The following is a 9,096-nucleotide window of genomic DNA, read 5'->3' as shown; positions in this document are numbered from 1 at the left end:
AAAACAGGCCAGGAAAACTAAATACAAGGAAACATGGAATGAAGATATACGGAGCAAAGTGAGCCAAAAAGGGTGAAGAGAGACAATAAATATACAAGGTAATGAGGCTAGGGGAAAACAGGTGGAAGACGCAGCAAGAAGAAATCAGGGATAACAAGACAAGAGAAGTTGAACTCAAAACAAGAGACCATCAGAATAAAACAGGAAGTAGCAAACAATGAACATCTAAGCTAAGCATGCTGAGCAAGGAACTAAAGGCACAGATAACAAAGACTAAAAACCACCAGAATGATACGATGAACGGAAACCATAAACAATATAGAGCTACAACATAATCCTTTCACAAAACCCAAAACTCTGGGTTCAGGACCTGAGGACCATGGCAGGTTAGTGAATACCTGATTGGTGAAGTTTCTCTAAAGTTAAGACTAATAATACCAAATATGGTTGAAAGGCAAGAAAAATAAAAGAGCAAATCAATGTCAGCTCGTTATCCTGGGAAAATGGGCGAGAAATTGGGGATCGCATTTTACATTCATTGCATTTCTCTAGTCTGAGATCGCATTAGATGCATCCTTCAGATGAGAGGATTTATAGAATGGAAATTAGTCTCAGCTTCAAGCAGAGCTACCCAAGGATGCAGCGGGAGAGGTCATCTCGTGCAGCACGCTCACACACTCTCTCACACACGCACACCAATTCCCTCAGCCTGGCTTAACTATTAAAGGGCGGTACCCATGAGGAGACTTGCTAGAGGTCAAAGATATCACTGGCTGTAATCTAGCAGCTCCAGAATGACAGGATTCCAGTTAACTGTCTCTGGACAATAATACTACTGCAACGACCTTACAATACTGACTTGTCTGTGGCCAGTTATGTCCCTTCATGAATTCACTGTTGCCTGACACTGGTACTGCGAGGCCATGTGATTCACTTAATAGGGTGAGTTGGATATTGATGGAGGTCAGACTGTAAAGACGCTAAAGTGGTTTGGTACAGTCAGAGCTCATGGGAGAAAAGACACTAAAATGAAGTGAGACTAGTTAACCTGCTCAGTCCTTTGTAGGCTGAGCAAGTTCTAAGTAAGGCTGGTGGGTATCCACATAGGACCAGTATAGATAGACTAGGACAATGTCACTTACTTACAGGGTAAGTTATAGTTAAAGGCTAAAGGTCACTTGATTTGATCACAGGATATCCTTTATGGCCGTGCACTTCACTCACTGGTAATATTATATATGTGTGTGTGTGTGTGTGTGTGTGTGTGTGAGTGAGTGCGTTTACGGTGTAACAGCAGAAAGCAACTAAAACAGGGGTTTTTTTCCAACAATTTAACCTGTTATATGAGTAATTTTTGGCTCTTTTGACTCTTTTTTATTAGAAAAGACAGAAAGAAAGCAATACAATATACATACATACATAAATATAAATACATAAAGTTTAATTAGATTCAATTCAATTTGATTTATATAGTAATATAGGAACTCTAACAACAACAGTCGAGTCAAGGTAGGTTGCTAAGGTAACGTGTTATTACAAAGTTCTGAGAACAGGTACATAAAACTCAGTTCGGGCTGAGCAGGCAACCCATATCGTGTTTTATCGCAGAGGCCATTTTTGCTGCATCTCTTCCTCCTGCTCTCTTATCTAGCTTCTTGTCAACTCTGAACTGTCATTTCATAACAAAGCCTAAAAAGCCCAACAGCTGAAAAAGAGCAACGCCTTAGTTTGTATTTTGGTTGATATCATGTTCAAACTTTACTAACTCATTGCACTTTCAATTCTCCTGTTTCAGCTACTTTCTCTCCCTTTTACCAAACAGATCAATTCAGAAACACACCAGTGTAACTTCATCCCTTTGCAACGCTGCATCTGGCTGAGCAGCGGTGTAAAACTCCACATCGAGTCAGACAGTCAAACTGCGCTTTGAGTAGAGCCTCCTAAAAAGCTGCTGTTTGGCTGGAACCAGAGTGGACCCTGTGGCAGGTGCATCCTCTGCCTACTCAGCTGCTCCGCTTGTGTTCAGATGATTAAGGTAGAAATTCAGATCGACAGAAAATGCCCAAAAATGTTTTGCTGTATTTAGACTGTGTACACATGTACGTCTGCAGCCCTTTAGGATCCTTTACGAATTTGTACATTACATCTTACTTTTTCCTTCTGCAGTTACAGTTTAGTTATAATCCTCCTTTTTTCTTACAAAAATATACCACGGCGTGGCGATGGGAGCACAGCTGGATCAATGGGTGCACCAAAGTTTCAAGGAAAAACAAAGCAAATGTCTTTCAGGGTCTAAATGAACACACTGAACATTTCTGTGATTTCTTTGAAAAAAGCAATTAGGTAAAGGTGTATTATATCCACTAGAAGTTTGACACATTGTGTCAGTTTGCTGGCCTGTAGTGCTCCTCTGTCTTTATCTGACTGTGCACTGCGCTCATTCTCATTCAAGCCAATTAAAAATATACAACCAATTATAGGCGAACACAGATTTTCACACAAGATCCGGATTTTCTAGTGTCTTAGTCAAAGGTTGACCATAACTCTTGACAAATGCACTGTTTAGTGTTTCATTGGCTGCACATACACACAGCACTATATTTATAATAGTTAAGGGAATGCTAACAACTGCAAAACACTATCTGTTCCTCGGACAAATTTGAGTCTACCTCTTTTAGATACTTCTTAATGTCCATTAATACCAGCAAACTGTTTGATTTAATTAACATCATCCTTTTACCAATTCTATGTGCAATAACCCAACTGTATATACACAACACTATTTATTACATATTACTTTTTTTTTTAAACCGGCTTGTATATTTGTACATCATATATATATATATATATATATATATATATATATATATATATATATATCTTTTTCCCTCTGTTAATACTGTCCATATGTATATAGCGCTGCAGAACTGTACCCCCCCCCAGCACGTTTGCACTGAGTAGGAGATGCTCTGTATCTCATTGTACAACTGTATAGTGACAATAAAGGCATTCTATTCTATTCTATTCTATTCTATTCTATTCTATTCTATTCTATCAAAGAAACACAAATCTATTCTAAGAAACACAATCAGACTTATTAAGATCAGCACGGACACTGATAGAATTTCTAGAGAAAACAAATCTCATAAAATATGCAACGTCCTGCTCCTCAACAGTTTAATTTTCTTAACACAACAAATGCAGGAAGAGGATGAGGAAGAGGATACTGTGGTTCCATAAGCAGGCAGTATGAGCTGACCACCAGCAGCTAGTTTAATTGGCACCAGTCATTGTGCACATCTGTCCAGCAATCCCTTTACAACCTCACACTCCGTTAAGAGCAGTGTTAAAGGTTAGCGAGCCAAGCGCAACATATTAACAAGACAACGCTGGAAAAATGGTAACCTGGTAACCTATGTAACATGCAAAAGCTTACTGTAACAAAGAGAACATGCAAGTTTTTTTGAATAAAGCATCCACTAGTTTGTTCGCATCTGTGCCTCGCAAAAGGGTAATAGCAGTGCATGTAGTGCTTTGCACTGCCAAGAAAATACACCCCATAATCTCATAACAGGTAATGTAAAGCAGCAATGCATAACAAGTATGCATGCAACAGTTTTGTAAAACGGTGTGAGTATATGTTAAGCCACGTAGACATAAGGGCACACACTCAGAATGAACCATGCTGTGGTTAGTTTTCTTTTGAGGATGACTAATGTCAACTAAGTATCATTTATCATCACTGAACAAACTCTGTTTGGCCATCGCTCTCTTTATTTAAGCTGTGATTTCCAAAAAAATACTGAAAGCAGGATAATGAAAACAGGAATCCTATTAAATTAAATTATAAAGCACTCAGAAGTAGTGACTGAAATATATTTGTTATTTTTCACATTCATTCTGTAATTATTATGTGCATTCTTTCAGATAGCTGTGAGGATATTCACTTTCACTGAGGAAATGAGCTTTTATCATACCAGGCACTTATGAGGTTTGGCTAGTGGAGCAGTTCTTCTTTCATCTGTCAGCAGCCAATAAGCACTACCAGCACACTGACTAGCTAAACAAGGTTGGCTCTCAGTACTCCCTCCTCGCTCTATGCAGATTAATCCCTTTGATGTCGAACCAGCAGCACAAAGACGAACCGAGTGAGGAAGAGAAGACGCGAGAGGGAGGGGAAAAATCAGCAACTGGTTTTAATGAGGACCTGTGTCAGCAAAACAACACGGCCACGCTGCAAACTGACCCAGGAAGACTTTCAAATATTATTCATAACCTGGGAATTGTACATAAATGGCTGCTAGACTTTGTTGTTGTTGTTGCTGTTGTTATTCTTGGTATTATGTTGTTTAGGGTTTTGGATGAAAATCAGACAAGGGCCACAGTCCAGGGGGGATTTTTTAGAGGAAGAACAGGAAGCTTTTATTTGGCAAACTGTAGAATTTTTCCACAAGTCTCAAACCGTGTAATGAGCTCACTTGAAACTTTTGTTGGTGGTGTAACTAATCTGTTTTAGTCATGAGGAAGAAGTAAGAATTCCCATTAAAACGGAACGTTCTTCAAGTTGGGTCTCTTTTGGTTGGTTTTGGGCTGTAAACTAAATTTGCAAAATGTGTTTTTCCGAGCTATCGTTCAATTTCAGAGGGTTATGCAGGCTATAAAACGGCACTAAACTCAATCTTTAAGGTGACAAGTGTATATTATTAAAAACTATTCCCCAGCAGCTGTAATTGCAATGGCAAGGTGGCAAATGAATATCTACAGACGTAAGTACAAATATACAGTCACACAGGCTCATCTTACCGATCAGATGATAGTTTTTAGCAGCGCTTTTTAAATTAAAATTTAAATCAGCTTGAATGAAAGCTGGTACTGTGGATGCTACTGACAGATTGCCGGTTCATGCAATGTAATTAAAGTATTAATGAAAATCACCCCATTTTCTCTAAACTGCAATATTACATAAAGTAGTAAAAACAGTTTGGAAATACTGATGTCATGCAACCTGTCCCAATATCAAACATTATTGTTAGTGTATAGTAATATAGTAATCTCATTGTTATTATGAACTGTGCAAAATGCAACATACCAAAAAACTGCATTAAATTACATGGATGCATCCTCTTAATAGAGTGCAATCTCACCCTGAGCTCAAAATCACATTTGTTTCGTTTAGAACTGTGACACAGTCGCATCCAATGTATTTATTCTGTTGTCACTGCAGCATTCAGACAGTCACATTCCTTCATTTGTATCAAATTATCTTCAGCACTTCTAATGGAAATGCCCGATTAGATTAATGGTTTGCAAAAATCATCAACTGAATGAGAAAATATATTTCAAGTTCAGTAACGCAATGCTACGGTTTACATATCAACGCCATATGAGCCATATAAATGCATTGTGATTCATTTAGCTGTCTTATTTATCATCTTATTTATATGCAAACCACAGATTGAAGAAGAGCAGATGAGAAGTCCTTAGAGAAGATGCTATATTGTCTGTAATTAACATCAGGATAAAAAATAAGCAGAAATTGCTCATTACAATAGTGCTACATTAACTTAACTTGCTAATTAAACAATCTGGCACTGAGCCATCATTGCACATATTTCATAACAAACTTTGGTGTCAGCACTGTCATGCAGGCAGAGCTGAAGTCTGGTAAAAAAAAAAGTTGGAGACAGGTGTTATATGCAAAATATTAAAACTTCAGAAAACACTCAATAATTGGGGTTAAAAATGTATCAACTTTAGAAATTCAGTTCTATGGAAGCATAGATGCTAAACTGTGACACAATATCACATTTCATAGATGTTATTTATAGGAGACACTCATCGGGTTTCTTTTTTAAAGTGTATTAACAGAAATTGAAATATTCAAGCTTTACAGTAGTTGAAGTCTGATTTTTATACCATAATTTCTGTGTTTATTCACCATTTAAAATATTATCTAATGTTAGTTATTGTTAAAATGTCATCAATATCAATGTTGTTCTGTCAGGGCAAGCAAGGCAAGCACTCTCCTTAAATTTCAAACAAGTTGTTTCATAAAGCAAACAACGTTGAATCTTTGCATCCATCCTATTAATTACTCATATCGTGTGGCTGTAGTTGACGCTGAGCCACTAGAATCAGTTTCTGTCAGTTTCCTTGGCATGGGCATGTCCATGTCCGCTGAATAAAGGCTGATGCTGGACGTGTGAATAAACCTCTGAAGACTGAGGGTGCTTTCATGCGCAGATATGTTTGGAAACTGTGGTAGCATTAGCAAGCAAATGAAAAAAATATTGTGCGATTCATCATCTTAAAAGATACATTTTCTGTTACAAACCATCTTGGCTAGCACGTGTGACATACATGAGTTAATGTGCACAGTGAAGAAACTTTTAATAACTACTTCATCTAATTCGCAAAGACTGCTTTGATGATGAAGAGAGGAACTTTTGTCTGATTTAATAAAACAGGCAAGTTAAACAGGTGCAGACTCCACCAGCATTTTCAGATTAGCATCTATGAGAAATCACTTGGTTCACTGACTCCACTAAATTTAACAGCATTTCTGCGAACCACCGCCTTAATGTTTCATTAATATTTTATTTAATATTTTCTTCACCTGTGCTTGCCTTTCTCTAAAAGTAACTGCTTGCTACTGCATAGAGACGACTGAGAAGCACAGTCCAGGGTATTACTGAAAATCTTCCATTTATTTGACCTGTGTCTGCTATCAATTACTTGTTAATTTTACCATTAAAAAAAAAATTACAGACACTTTAAAACCTTACTCAAAAACTCATCAAATATGTTTGCAAAGAGAAATGTTGTTAAATGAAGAAAATCAATTCACCAAGCTCCCCACGGTGTATAATGTTGTTTCTGTGGCAGTGATGGTTCTAACAGTCCCAGGTTGGCTGTGTTCACACTGGCAGGTCATTCATTTGTGTGTTTTTGGCACACAAAGTCAACCCAAACCAGCTGCAGATTTTCTGTGGCACAACGCTGAGTATCAGCTAGCATCATCAAGGGTTCATTTGCATCTGCTGAAAGGCTTTTTGCGCTGCAGTCGACTGCCTCAGTTAAAGGCAGTTTGTCTGGGACAGGATCAGACATTTCACAAAGTGAATGAGGCATCCCCAAAAGTCAAGGACAAATTAGCAGCTCAAGTACATACAAATACAAATCTTGCACAATTAATAACAAATAAATATTTTCCAATATGAAACTACCAATAAATTACCTGGAGCACATTTAGAAGTTATCCTGAAAATGTATAATTATATGCATGCATATAAATGCTTTTCATAAACACTAAACTTTAGTATGAACTCGGGTTAGATATGAAGAGAATTTCCTTTTCAAATAAAAGTGCTCACGATAAGGGAACTTGTAACCACTGCCCTTTTCCACACAGCTGAGGTGGTCTGATTAAGATGGCTCCTGGACGCCTTCAGTGTTTGGGTATTCCAAGCACATCAGCTGAGAGGTTAGAGCCAGAACACATTGAAGGGATTATATATACCATCTGGCCTGGGAGCAACTTGGGATCCTCCCTCAGATGTCCCTTTTCCTACCTACTCCACCAACTTTCCTTAGCCAGGTGGCACCGTGACAAGTACCTGAACAAGTGGTGAAACAACAGGGATGAGTTAATGTTCCTGCCTCTGGATACACAGACGTGGATGGGTTTGGCTATCTGGATACCTTTGGGTTGAAATAACAGGAGAACTATATTTAATGCTAAAGATGGATACATACATATGGATAAACATTTATAATTGGAAACACCAAAGAGTCCATTAACAATGTTACAGAAGAGCGGTGGCCAGGCTTGACCCCTTGAATATAAACTCCTTAATTATAAGGAAGCACATTTTTTCCAACACCTCCATTTATATGATAGGATACATTTTGACTTTTATCATGTATATTTAGAAATTTACGCTTTGGAAAGAAGCCAAAAGTCTTTTAAAAAGTTTATTTTAAATGTAGAAGTGCTACTTCTCAAATATAGCGCAGCAATGATCCTTGGCTGATAACCCCGATTTGTGAAAGACAGAAATAATGAGTGTAAAATAATCCTACCTAAAGGGAAAAAGCAATTTAAACCAAACTCAGAGTATCCAAATACAAGTAATCCCACACACAAATCTGATTCGCTCCTCACACGGGTTTCAGACAACAGCCTCGGGCTCACATCTGTGTTCATGTGCAAACAGAACTGAGGCCAAACACAAGCTATCAGCCATCAGCTTTCAGCCACTGAAAGGCTTCACTTACTGTGCAATGTTTGAACACAGAGCCCAGTGATGCGAGCTGCCAACGTTCAAACTCCACTGTGAGTGAAATAATGGGGTATGGCGGTATCTTGGGGTTCTGCCCGTAATTCTGAGCCTCTGGGAGCACACTGGTGCTGATTGCTCCTGCTAAATAATTGCTCGCATCTATTGAAAAATGCATGCTAACAGCATTTAAAGCCAACTTTAGTGGGAGCTAAAAGCGCACAATTTAATCATTAAACGATTGAGCACGAAAGGTTCCCATTACTTTGACACTTCCTGGGATGAAAATATTCATAACTTTAATGAGCACTCCTGGAAACCATGTGTACATGTTTTCATGAGCACTAAAGGAAAGCTCTTCCTCAGCTGTGAGGTGGATACAAAACGGGCTTTAAAGCTCAGAGCCGTCTGTTCACTGAAGACGCTTCACAGCTTTGCTTGCAAAATCTGTATTAGGCTTCACATCTGTATCATCATAACATTTACACCCTTAGTTTGTTCTTTGAATGGCAGATAAACTAGACACCACAGCAATGCAAACTGCTGCAGATATTAACACAACCAAGAGGCTAGAAACACACACACGCGCACACACACACACACACAGACATTGTTTGACTTAAGATGGCATGGATGTTTACACCGACGATTGCCAATTATCCCACTGTGTGTTGACAGTGAAAAGTTGACACCTACACAACAAAGTCCACTGGCTGTGATATAAGCTGTTCGGTACATGCTGCAAAGAAATGCATGTAGTGGGAAAATAACATAAAAATGTTTCCGTAAGATGCTAATGTGAACAGTGCAAAAACGC

General features: G+C 38.4%; 1 long non-coding RNA gene across 1 annotated transcript; it reads left to right on the top strand.

Annotated features, from left to right (window-relative positions):
* Positions 1 to 1,584: 1,584 nt before the first annotated feature.
* LOC112847038 (uncharacterized) lies at positions 1,585 to 4,468 on the top strand. The gene is made up of 3 exons (XR_003220322.1): positions 1,585 to 1,726; positions 1,823 to 2,035; positions 3,928 to 4,468. It is a non-coding gene; the product is annotated as an uncharacterized LOC112847038 (long non-coding RNA).
* The last annotated feature ends 4,628 nt before the right edge of the window (positions 4,469 to 9,096 follow it).

This window comes from Oreochromis niloticus, linkage group LG6 (assembly GCF_001858045.2).
Source record: "Oreochromis niloticus isolate F11D_XX linkage group LG6, O_niloticus_UMD_NMBU, whole genome shotgun sequence".
Classification (NCBI taxonomy): domain Eukaryota; kingdom Metazoa; phylum Chordata; class Actinopteri; order Cichliformes; family Cichlidae; genus Oreochromis; species Oreochromis niloticus.
The sequence above is the reverse complement of the archived record's forward strand: the minus strand, read 5'-3'. Positions and strand labels throughout refer to the sequence as shown.